This window comes from Etheostoma spectabile, chromosome 6 (assembly GCF_008692095.1).
Source record: "Etheostoma spectabile isolate EspeVRDwgs_2016 chromosome 6, UIUC_Espe_1.0, whole genome shotgun sequence".
Classification (NCBI taxonomy): Eukaryota; Metazoa; Chordata; class Actinopteri; order Perciformes; family Percidae; genus Etheostoma; species Etheostoma spectabile.
The window spans coordinates 25989473-26001501 of NC_045738.1; the positions used below are offsets into that span (position 1 = coordinate 25989473).

At 41.2% G+C, this 12029-nt stretch overlaps 1 long non-coding RNA gene across 1 annotated transcript in view; it reads right to left on the reverse strand.

Moving 5' to 3' along the window:
• Positions 1 to 6367: 6367 nt before the first annotated feature.
• LOC116690632 (uncharacterized) overlaps positions 6368 to 12029 on the reverse strand; it is a 15132-nt gene continuing 9470 nt past the window's right edge. The window contains exon 3 of the long non-coding RNA XR_004332320.1: positions 6368 to 6379. This is a non-coding gene — a long non-coding RNA (uncharacterized LOC116690632). The remainder of the gene's footprint in view (positions 6380 to 12029) is intronic.

Here is a 12029-nt window from a genome sequence, read left to right on the forward strand (position 1 = left end):
AAAATACCATAAAAGTCATAAGTATGTCTAAAGTCATGAAAGTCATAGTATAGTATGTCGAAAAATGTCATAAAAGTCTTAGATAGATGCAAAAAATTCCATAAAAGACATAGTATAGCATGTCAAAAAGTCATAAAAGTCATGCTATAAGTTGAAACAAATCCATAAAAAGTATATTACAGTATGTTGAAAAAAATCCATAAAAGTCATAATATAGTATGTCGAGAGAATCCATAAAAAGTCATAGTAAAGTATGTCTAAAAAATCAATAAAAGTCATAAATAGTTGACAAAAAATCCATAAAAGTCATAGTAGAGTATGTCGAAAAAATCCATAAAAGACATGGATAGTATGTCGAAAAAAGCATAAAAGTCTTAGTATACTATGTCGAAAATTCATAAAAGTCATAGTAGGTATGTCAAAAAATCCTAAAAGTGTTAGTATAGTATTTCGAAAAATCCATAAAAGTCATTGATAATATGTCGAAAAAATCCATGAAAGTCATAGTAAAGTATGTCAAATAAATCCATAAAAGTCATAGTATGTCAAAAAACTTCATAAAAGTCATAGTATAGCATGTCGAAAAATACATAAAAGTCATAGTATAGTATGTCTAAAAAATCCATAAAAGTCATAGATGTCTAAAAAATCCATAAAAGACATAGTATAGTATTTCGAAAAAATCCATAAAAGTCATAGTATAGTATGTCGAAAAATTCCATAAAAGACATGGTGCAGTATGTTGAAAAAATCCATAAAATTCATTGTACAGTATGTCGAAAAACCATAAAAGTCATAGTAAAGTATGTCAAAAAAATCCATAAAAGTCGTAATATAGTATGTCGAAAAAATCCATAAAAGTCAGAGTATGTCGACAAAATCCATAAAAGTCATAGTATGTCTAAAAAATTTATTAAAGTCTTGTATATTATATCTAAAAAATCCATAAAAGTCATAGTATTTTGAAAAAATACACAAAAGTCATGGTATAGAATGTCGAAAAAATCCATAAAAGTCATGGTATTTTAAAAAATCCATTAAAGTCGTAGTATAGTATGTCAAAAAAATCCATAAAAGTAATAGTAGAGTATGTCAAAAAAAATACACAAAAGACAGTATAGTATGTCAGAAAAAATCACAAAAGTAATAGTAGAGTGTGTCGAAAAAAAATCCATAAAATACATAGTATAGTATGTCTAAAAAATACATAAGTCTTATTACAGTATGTCGAAAAAATCCATAAAAGTTACAGTATAGTATGTCGAAAAGATCCATAAAAGTCATAGTTTAGTATATCGAAAAAATCCATAAAAGTCATATGTCTAAAAAATCCATAATAGACATAGTATAGTGTGTCGAAAAAATCCATAAAAGACATAGTATAGTGTGGTCGAAAAAATCCATAAAAGACATAGTATAGTTGTCGAAAAATCCATAAAAGTCTTAGTATAGTATGTCTAAAAATCTATAAAAGTATAGTATAGATGTCGAAATATTCCATAACAGACTTGTATAGTATGTGAAAATTTTTAGACATACTATACGATGACTTTTATGGATTTATTTGACATACTATACTATGACTTTTTTGGATTTTTTTCAACATATTATACTATGAGTATTATAGATTTTTTAGACGTACTATATCACAACCTTCATGGATTTTTTTGACATACTTTACTATGACTTTTACGGATTTTTTTGACATAACATACCAAGACTTTTATGGATTTTTTCGACATACTATGACTTTTATGGATTTTTTCGACATACTATATCATGACTTTTATGGATTTTTTTGACATACTATACTAAGACTTTTATGGATTTTTTTGACATACTATACTAAGACTTTTATGGATTTTTTCAACATACTGTAATATGACTTTTATGGATTTTTTCAACATACTGTAATATGACTTTTATGGATTTTTTTCAACATACTATGACTTTTGTGGATTTTTTCAACATACTATACCACGTCTTTTATGGAATTTTTCGACATACCATACTATGACTTTTATGGATTTTTTAGAAATACTATACTAAGACTTTTATGGATTTTTTCGACACACTATACACATTATTTTTTATGGATTTTAATTGACTTTTTTTGACATCCTATACTATGACTTTTATGACTTATTTTGACATCCTATTCTATGACTTTTATGGCTTTTTTCAACACACTATATTATGGCTTTAATGTATTTTTCGAAATACTATACTAAGACTTTTGTGAGTTTTTTTGTATATTCCATCGCATTTTTTAAGAAAACAATTTTTGCCTGCAACAATCACAAAAAACTCTGTATTGTGGAAGGACTGGATAGCTGATATTCCTGTACACAGAGGGAAAAAGAGCCTTGGTTCTTTGTTCTGTTAATACATATACTCATATACATACTTTTCATTTTGGAGGGCTCAGAGTCTCGAAATTTTACCTGAAAAGTAAGACGTTTAATCACACACACACACACACACACACACACACACACACACACACACACACACATAACCTTACATCTCTTAATGTGAAAATATGTCTGTAAGCCCACTAATTGGAGCAGACACCCAGATGCGTCACCAGATTTCCTAACGCTGCTCTGCTGTTTTGGCTTGAGAACGAGACTTTTAGCCTTCAGAGCCCAAATGTGTTGTGACACCACTCGCTCGCTCGCTCGCTCGCTCGCAGCACTGGCCTTCTTATTACATGTAAGATATAACACATATGGCATTCTAATGTGTCCTCTAATACATTGTAATTTCCCTGTTGGATTAATAAAACATGTCAGATTTAAGTTACATTTTAAGAGGTGAGGTTAAATTAGTGACCAGCCTTAAGAAGCTATGTTTAAGGATTCTGAATCTGTTGTTTCATTTGAAAGATAAGGAGAACTAGCTAAGATATATATATTTTTTTTAAATTCTGTTTTAATGCTAATGTATAAAAGCAAAATGAAGAAATACAAAGCAAGATATTTATGCAAATTTTCAACTAAAGAATTCTGATGAGCGTTCTCCTGTCTAATGTTTTCTCCTCTTTCACAGGAAATGTAATCCATTTACAGGGTCTCAGTCCGAGACCCTGTAACACAAACAATAAAATTCAGACTTTGGTCAAAGAGAACCATGACCTGACTTTTTATTTCTAGATTATTTTTCCTGTTTTCGTAGAGAGTGCTAGTACTGGCGCTGGCGGTTTTGTGGAAGATTTGTAAAATACAGGGCCCCCAAAACCAAATAACCTCTAGTCCCCACAATAAAAGTCGGCTGCGCTACACCCATGCACCACCCCGGCCTCCACACCCTTACTCTCAGCCTTCACTACATATAGAACCCACTAACTTTAGGCATTCAGCATTAATCTGGATGTGTGGAAGAGTCTCTAATGGACATGGTTCTCAGGACACTGGTCTCTCATGGTGTTATGTGCATACATCCATCACTGGGCGTGTGTAGACAGCCGCATAGATCAAAACCAAAGCAGTACAACACATCCTGTCCTCTGGACTGATTTATTTCCCATTTCAAGGTGTGTTTGCAGAGATCTTTTCAAGAAGCCTGGACGTCGGCAGCCAGACTTTGTGGTTTTTGTCCATTTCTGTTACCAGACTGTGTCCCTTAATCTGTCTCTGGCCTTTACATTATCAACCATACTCTCCTCTTAACCCTCGCGTTGTCTTCCTGTCAAAATTGAAAATCAACACTTTTGGTTGATGCTTTTTATCATTGTTTTTAACTTTTTATTACGCTTTCGTCCCTTTTTTCAACCCTTTTCAGGCTTTTTCACTACGTTACACTAACTTATTAATTTTAGTTTTACAGTTATTTTTGAAATTTATGGTCAATAAACCTCACTTATAGGAAATTATACCTAATGTTTGAGTTAGAAAAGCAGAAATTAGGAATTATTTAGACTAAAATTAAAGGAATGGATGTTGATGACAATCACAGACTGGAATATGTCAACTTTTACTCAATACTATTTCAACAACACTTCACTTTCTTTTTTTAAATGCTTAAACATTGAATAAGACACCCCAAAATTATTGAAAGTAGAGATCTGTACTTGCCAAAGAGCGTTGAGTGGAATCAATCATGTAATTTAGGGGAGTTAAAAAGAACGTTGACATAGGACAACATGAGGACAACATGAGGGTTATGCAAGAAACCGTGTAAAAATAGCTCATCACTTCTCGACGTTAGCAGATAAATGGACGTACTTTACTTTAGGCATCTTACAGCAAAAGTGGCCTGTAGTTTAGATATCACTTTTAAACCTCTAAAACCATTTTTCGGCCAGTCATCTGGGATTCTGATGGCGCCAGATATCCCAACGCCCATGTTGTTATTTATTCGACAGACATGTTTCTGTCACTATTAATTTGCCACGTCTCAAACCAGGCCTGCTGCAGCTGGACGGGGATGGGCCGGGGAAACAATGACTGGAGGCAGCATATTGCATGTTGAAGGAAGAATCAAATGAGCATAAGCCCTGTGGCTTCATGTCTTAGGTCATCCGTTAATTTTTCATGGGTGCCTCACTAATTTATGAGGACATCTGTTTTTGCATCTTCCGTTTTATGAGTCCCGTGTTCGGCTGTTATGAGAGACTCCAGCTGCAAACTGATTGGACGGGACTTTGGATGGAAACCAGAGTAAAGGACATTTTTGCACAAACACGTCATAGACACGCAGACACATGCTGGCATATGTTGGCCGGTTACTAGACATTACCAAAGTAAAAGTTTAAGTCCAATTACTTCTGTCTAGAGGAGACAGCCTACTAAAATGTGAAACTAATACCGTACTGAGGATTTTACTAATATTAGAGCATTGCCAGTAGTGGGGGAGTGGGGGGGTGGGGTTTGTCCTTAGGGTGGTATTACAGGAAAGGTGAGCAAAGGGTTAATCCTTTATGAGATGTCTGGTGCATCACTCCGTTCAGGTTCTGTGCAATTTCATTACAGTGAAATATTTTATACTTAATATTTAACCAGTTAATTTCATTACAGTGGAATATTCCATATGTAACCATATCATTTCATTACAGTGCAATATTTAATATTTAACCATTTAATTTCATTACAGTGCAAAATTTAATATTTAACCATTTAATTTCATTACAGTGCAAAATTTAACATTTAACCATTTAATTTCATCCATCCATCCATCCATCTTCATCCGCTTATCCGGTATCGGGTCGCGGGGGCAGCACTCCCGTAGGGGACCCCAAACTTCCCTTTCCCGAGCCACATCAACCAGCTCCGACTGGGGATCCCGAGGCGTTCCCAGGCCAGGTTGAGATATAATCTCTCCACCTATCCTGGGTCTTCCCCGAGGCCCTCCTCCCAGCTGGACGTGCCTGGAACACCTCCCTAGGGAGCGCCCAGGAGGCATCCTTACCAGATGCCCGAACCACCTCACTGGCTCTTCGACGCGAAGGAGCAGTGGCTCTACTCCGAGCTCCTCTCGATGACTGAGCTTCTCACCTATCTCTAAGGGAGACGCCACCACCCTCCTAGGAAACCCATTCGGCCGCTTGTACCCTGATCTCGTTCTGTCGGTCATGACCCACCTTCAACCTAGGTGAGGGTAGAACGAAAATTGCCCGTTAGATCGAGAGCTTTGCCTTCTGGCTCGCTCTCTTTTCGTCACAACGGTGCATAAATGGAATGTAATACCGCACCGGCTGCTCCGATTCTCCGACCAATCTCACGCTCCATAGTCCCCTCACTCGCGAACAGACCCAAGGTACTTAAACTCCTTCACTTGGGGTAAAGACTCACTCCCTACCCGAAGAAAGCACTCCATCGGTTTCCTGCTGAGAACCATGGCCTCAGATTTAGAGGTGCTGATCCTCATCCCAGCCGCTTCACACTCGGCTGCGAACCGATCCAGTGAGTGCTGAAGGTCACAGACCGATGATGCCATCAGGACCACATCATCTGCAAAAAGCAGCGATGAGATCCCGAGCCCACCGAACTGCAACCCCTCCCCGCCCCGACTACGCCTCGATATCCTGTCCATAAATATTACAAACAGGATTGGTGACAAAGCGCAGCCCTGGCGGAGGCCAACCCTCACCTGGAACGAGTCCGACTTACTGCCGAGAACCCGGACACAGCTCTCGCTTTGGTCATACAGAGATTGGATGGCCCTAAGAAGGGACCCCCTCACCCCATATTCCCGCAGCACCTCCCACAATTTCTCCCGGGGGACCCGGTCATACGCCTTCTCCAGATCCACAAAACACATGTAGACTGGTTGGGCATACTCCCAGGCCCCCTCCAAGATCCTTGCGAGAGTAAAGATCTGATCCGTTGTTCCACGACCAGACGGAATCCGCATTGTTCCTCTTCAATCCGAGGTTCGACTATCGGCCGAACCCTCCTTCCACACCTTGGAGTAGACTTTACACGGGAGCGAGAAGTGTATACCCCTGTAATTGGCACACCCCGTCTGCCCCCTTTTTGAAGAGGGGACCACCACCCGTCTGCCACTCCTTACCACCGTCCCAACTTCCACGCAATGTTGAAGGCGTGTCAACCAAGACAGCCCCTCACACCCAGCTTTCAGCATTTCTGGACGGATCTCATCAATCCCTGGGGCTTTGCCGCTGTGGAGTTGTTTGACTACCTCAGCGACTTCCACCAGGGAAATTGACGACAATCCCCCATCATCCTCCAGCTCTGCCTCCACCAAAGAGGGCGTGTCAGCTGGATTTAGGAGTTCCTCAAAGTGCTCCTTCCACCGCCCTATTACCTCCTCAGTTGAGGTCAACAAGGTCCCACCCTTACTGTATACAGCTTGGATGATTCCTCGCTTCCCCTTCCTGAGGTGGCGAACGGTTTTCCAGAAGCACCTTGGTGCCGACCGAAAGTCCTTCTCCATGTCTTCTCCGAACTTCTCCCACACCCGCTGCTTTGCCTCTGTCACAGCAGAGGCTGCAGCCCTTCGGGCCCGTCGGTACCCTGCAACTGCCTCCGGAGTCCTCCGAGACAACATATCCCGGAAAGACTCCTTCTTCAGTCGGACGGCTTCCCTGACCACCGGTGTCCACCAGGGTGTTCGTGGGTTACCGCCCCTTGAGGCACCTAAAACCCTAAGACCCACGCTCGCCGCCGCAGCTTTAGCAATGGAAACTTTGAACATCGTCCACTCAGGTTCAATGCCCCCAACCTCCACAGGGTGCACGAAAAGCTCCCGCCGGAGGTGTGAGTTAAAGTCCTTCGACAGGGGCCTCCTCCAGACGTTCCCAGTTTACCCGCACTACCCGTTTGGGCTTACCAGGTCTGTCCAGAGTCTTCCCCCACCCCCTGACCCACTCACCACACATGGTGATCAGTTTACAGCTCTGCCCCTCTCTTCACCCGAGTGCCAACATACGCCTCAGATCAATGAAACGATTATAAAATCGTCATTGACCTTTGGCCAGGGTGCTCTGGTACCAAGTCACTTAGAGCATCCCTATGTTCGAACATGGTGTTTGTGATGGACAATCCATGACTAGCACAGAAGTCCAACAACAGACAACCACTCTGGTTTAGATCAGGGAGGCCGTTCCTCCCAACACGCCTCTCCAATTATCTCCATCATTGCCCACGTGTGCATTGAAGTCCCCCAGCAGAACTATGGGTCCCCTACTGGAGCCCCATACGGACTCCATTCAAGGTCTCCAAGAAGGCCGAATACCCCGAACTTCTGTTTGGTGCATAGCACAACAAACAGTCAGAGTTTTCCCCCCCATCACCCGCAGGGTAGGGAGGCGACCCTCTCGTCCACGGGGTAAACTCCAACGCAGCGCGCTCAGCCGGGGGCTTGTGAGTATCCCCACACCCGCCGCGCCTCACACCATGGGCAACTCCGGAGTAGGACAGAGTCCAACCCCTATCCGAGAACGGTTCCAGAACCGAGCTGTGCGTAGAGGTAAGCCCCACCAGATCTAACCGTAGCGCTCCACCTCCCGCACAAGTTCCGGCTCCTTCCCCCACAGAGAGTGACATTCCACGTCCCCAAGCCAGCCTCTGCCGCCGTTCTGGTCCGTCGAAGCCCCTGACCTTCGCTGCCACCCTATAGCAGCGCACCCGACCCCTTTGGATCCTCCCACAGGTGGTGGGCCCATGGCTGGAGGGAGAGGTGCCACTTGCTTTTTTCGGGCTGTGCCCGACCGGGCTCCGTGGCAAACCCGGCCACCAGACGCTCGCTCACGAGCCCACCGTCTGGCCTGCTCCAGACGGGGGCCCCGGGCTCCTCCGGGGGGTCTCTCTATCCCTTCCGTGCTCAACCATCGAAGTCTTGAACCATTCTTTGTCTGGCCCCTCCCCTGAGACCTCTTTGCCATGGGAGACCCTACCAGGAGCACAGTAGTGTAATGATTTTATTCATTACAGTGCATATTTAATATTTAACCATTTAATTTCATTACAGTGCATATTTAATATTTAACCATTTAATTTCATTACAGTGCAATATTCCATATGTAACCATTTAATTTCATTACAGTGCAATATTTAATATTTAACCATTTAATTTCATTACAGTGCAATATTTAATATTTAACCATTTAATTTCATTACAGTGCAATATTTAATATTTAACCAAATAATTTCATTACAGTGCATATTTAATATTTAACCATTTATTTTCATTACAGTGCAATATTTAATACTTCATATTTGACCAGGTAATTTCATTACAGTGCAATATTTAATATTTAACCATTTAACATCACTAATGTGCAATATTTAATACTCAGTTCTTTTGATACACCAATAACTATATTTTTGCATGATGTGTATACAAACCTTTTGTCTTTCTATTATTTTATATATAGCTCTCAGGACTGTGCACCACATTCCCACCTCTCCTTGTCCTGCACTGCTAACATTTTACATTTTTATATTTTATATTTTATAGTTTGTGTTGACACTGTAAAGGTTTTGCTTCAGTCTCGTTGCACAGGTACTGCACGTGTGTATAATGACAATAGAGGCTTTTTATTCTATTCTTTTATATTCTGTTCTATAACAGCCAGTTTAATGAGCCTCTGCCTGCGTTTATAATGAAAGACAACAGCGTCTCAGAAGGACATCAGCTAGCACGCTGTCTCGCGGGAGGTCCTCCGTAGCCGTGAGGAATTCTTTTTCACCTCTACAACGTCATTATCTCTGTGGAAAACGTTGACACTTTAGCGAAGCAATCTACATGAATAATAAATGTGTGTACATGCACATTATGTAATTGAAATAAATAAACAAAATTGAAGCTTTTCTTTTGCAAAAACTAACTTTCTGTCACATTTGCTGGAAAAAAAAAATATTACGGTTCCTCTGGCGCCACCTACAGCCTGTAGTGCGATTTGCAAAACTCCACCACTCCCTGTTCAGATGCACCAATCAGGGCCGGGGGGAGGGGGGGGGTCTCACGTCAATCACTGCTCATACACACGCTTTCATTCTCCCTTAAAGGAAAATAATTCAACACAAAGAGCAAAAGAGATTAAACATAAGCCAAACCAATAAGGCTTGTGGTTACATGCAGATTAGTTAATATTAGTGAGTTAGTTGACAGTGCAGGGGTTACGAGACCGTTTGGGCTTTAGCAAAAAGGGGGGAGGGACTGAGAAGTTGTCGATGTTCAAAAGTCCTGGATCGTCACAATCCTACCTAACAGAGTCAGTATATAAACCAAATTATAACATGGCTTGTTCATACTGGACTCTTTCCTTTTAACAGTTAATAATTATTATTTTCTTGACTTTTCCCACAGTATAAAACATCAAGTAAGTTCACGAGTAAATATCTCAGTACAAAACCTTTCACCACTGGCTACAGCTACATGCAACATAGCAACTGTTTAGAAGTGGACTGTTCCTTTAACTACGTTAATATAACTACTTGGTCCGAAAGAACAACCTCACAGAGCCGCAGGCATGTCTGCAGACTCCCAAAACTGCCCGTTGTTGAGTGCAAAAAGTAATGAGTGATATTTGGGAATGATGTCGGGAAATGATGGTGGAGATTTCAACAGATGATGAGTCAAATGATTTCAGGTTAACTGCAGCATTTATTCAAACAGTTCAACTTGCAAGAGAGCCGCCTGTTCTCACACGGACGTCTGTATAAGAGTGACTCCTGAACATCAGAAGAACTGCCGTTTTCATAATCTTCTTGTCCTCGCACATTTCAGTCTATATTTCTGTGGGACAGTTACCTTCAAACTTCTCCTTATGCAGACACTTCCAATAGATCCACACATGGAACAGGGTAAAACTTATTAGAATAGATTAACTACATTTGAAAACCTGCATGCTTAAATATTCCACCTATCAATCGGGGCGGGTAATATTTTGACTATTTTCAAGAAGCTCCCAGTCCTCTAAAGCGTGTTATAAAGTAACCTACCAGGAACATGTCCAGGATGAAGTCATAGATGGAGGGGAACAAAACTGCCCACACAGACATGACATTTTAAATTCAATTTCATTTATGCATCTCCAAATCACAGTTATCTCTCAGCGCTTTTCATAAAAGAGCAGGTCTAGGCCGTACTCTTAACCAACAATGAACTGCCATGAACTGGGGATGATGCTGTTAATGATCAACGCCTTAACCCCATGTCATTAAGGGGGCCCAGAGACCTGTTTTCTGGCTCCTGTAACGGACATGGGGCAGAAAACCTAAATCCAGGCTTCCAAACAGTTCTTCAAAATCTGCCTAATATGTTACTCATGCTAAATATGTCTTTTCAATCAGGAGAGACTATGTTAAATATTTATTTAAAGTGCCACGTAAGCAAGTACGTAAACTTTGGAGATCCATCATAAAAAGATAGATATATATAAATATATATTTTAGAGGTTTAGGAAAACCCAAAGATATATATATATCTATATAGATATATATATATATGTATTCCCGATGGAGTCCAGACACTGGTGGTGGCAACTTATTGCAAAAAGAGAAACAAAGAAAAAGAAAGCTGAGGCCGGTCGCACTCTCGTCTGAAACTCCAACTCCCAGAAGCCGGGGAGAGAACAGGTTTAAAACAGGGTTGGCGTGCTGTGATAGGCTAGAGCACACGTGCCCGACTCTGATTGGTTAACACCAACGTGAGTCTCCTTAAACAGCTGATCAGTATAAGAGAAGAATGATAACGTTAGTGAAGTCTCCCTGACAGAATATACACTGAGCTACATTATTGTTGAATCATGACGGTCTATATGACATTTCAGGGGTTGTTGCACCAATAGAAGAAAAAAAAAAAGTGATGTTGTGATGTTAATTGGCACATATGTAGACAAAGAAAAGTAAAATCCAAACATGAACTCTCTGCAATTTCAGTCCCGTACTGGTTGAACTCTAAGTGACACACTTGCTCACTGACACCATCAGTTATCCATGTCCAGGCTGACGGAGTGGGGGGGTTATTACAGCCGCGGAGATAAGGCAGGAAGCAGACCTGGGCTATAATAGCTATGAGCTTATCTCTGCAACTGTTCCAATAACAGAGAGCAGCTAGAACCAGGACCAGACCTGCTGCCATTGTCTCCCTTTCATTTCTTCAACACCAGCCATTTTAATCCCTAGACACCACACGTATGATGTGGGTGGAAACTCCATTCTCCAGACTATTGGAGCGGTTCTGCTGTGTGGAGGAGGACGTGTTTGTTGTGGTTCTCCTTATTGTTTACCAGTGTTAACAAGAGGGAGGCTTAACAATGCAATGTAGAGACACTTGCTGTGTTCACTCCACATGAGAAGACTAATTACTGTAAATCTAATCTGCAGGAGAGGCCTATATCTAATTACATGGCAAAAAAAAAGCCTCAGTGTGTTACTGCCGTGCTGTTAGTCTGAGTGTTCATGAACGGACGTATACGCCCTCATCTCGCGCTCCGTTTCTCCCATGTATATCTCTACGTGTGCATTTCTCCCCAGGCGCAACCCCGTCCAGGGCCTACATGCGTGTTCATCAAACAGAATCAATACCATAAAGCTGAAAATAGCAGCTTCTGTCTTTGC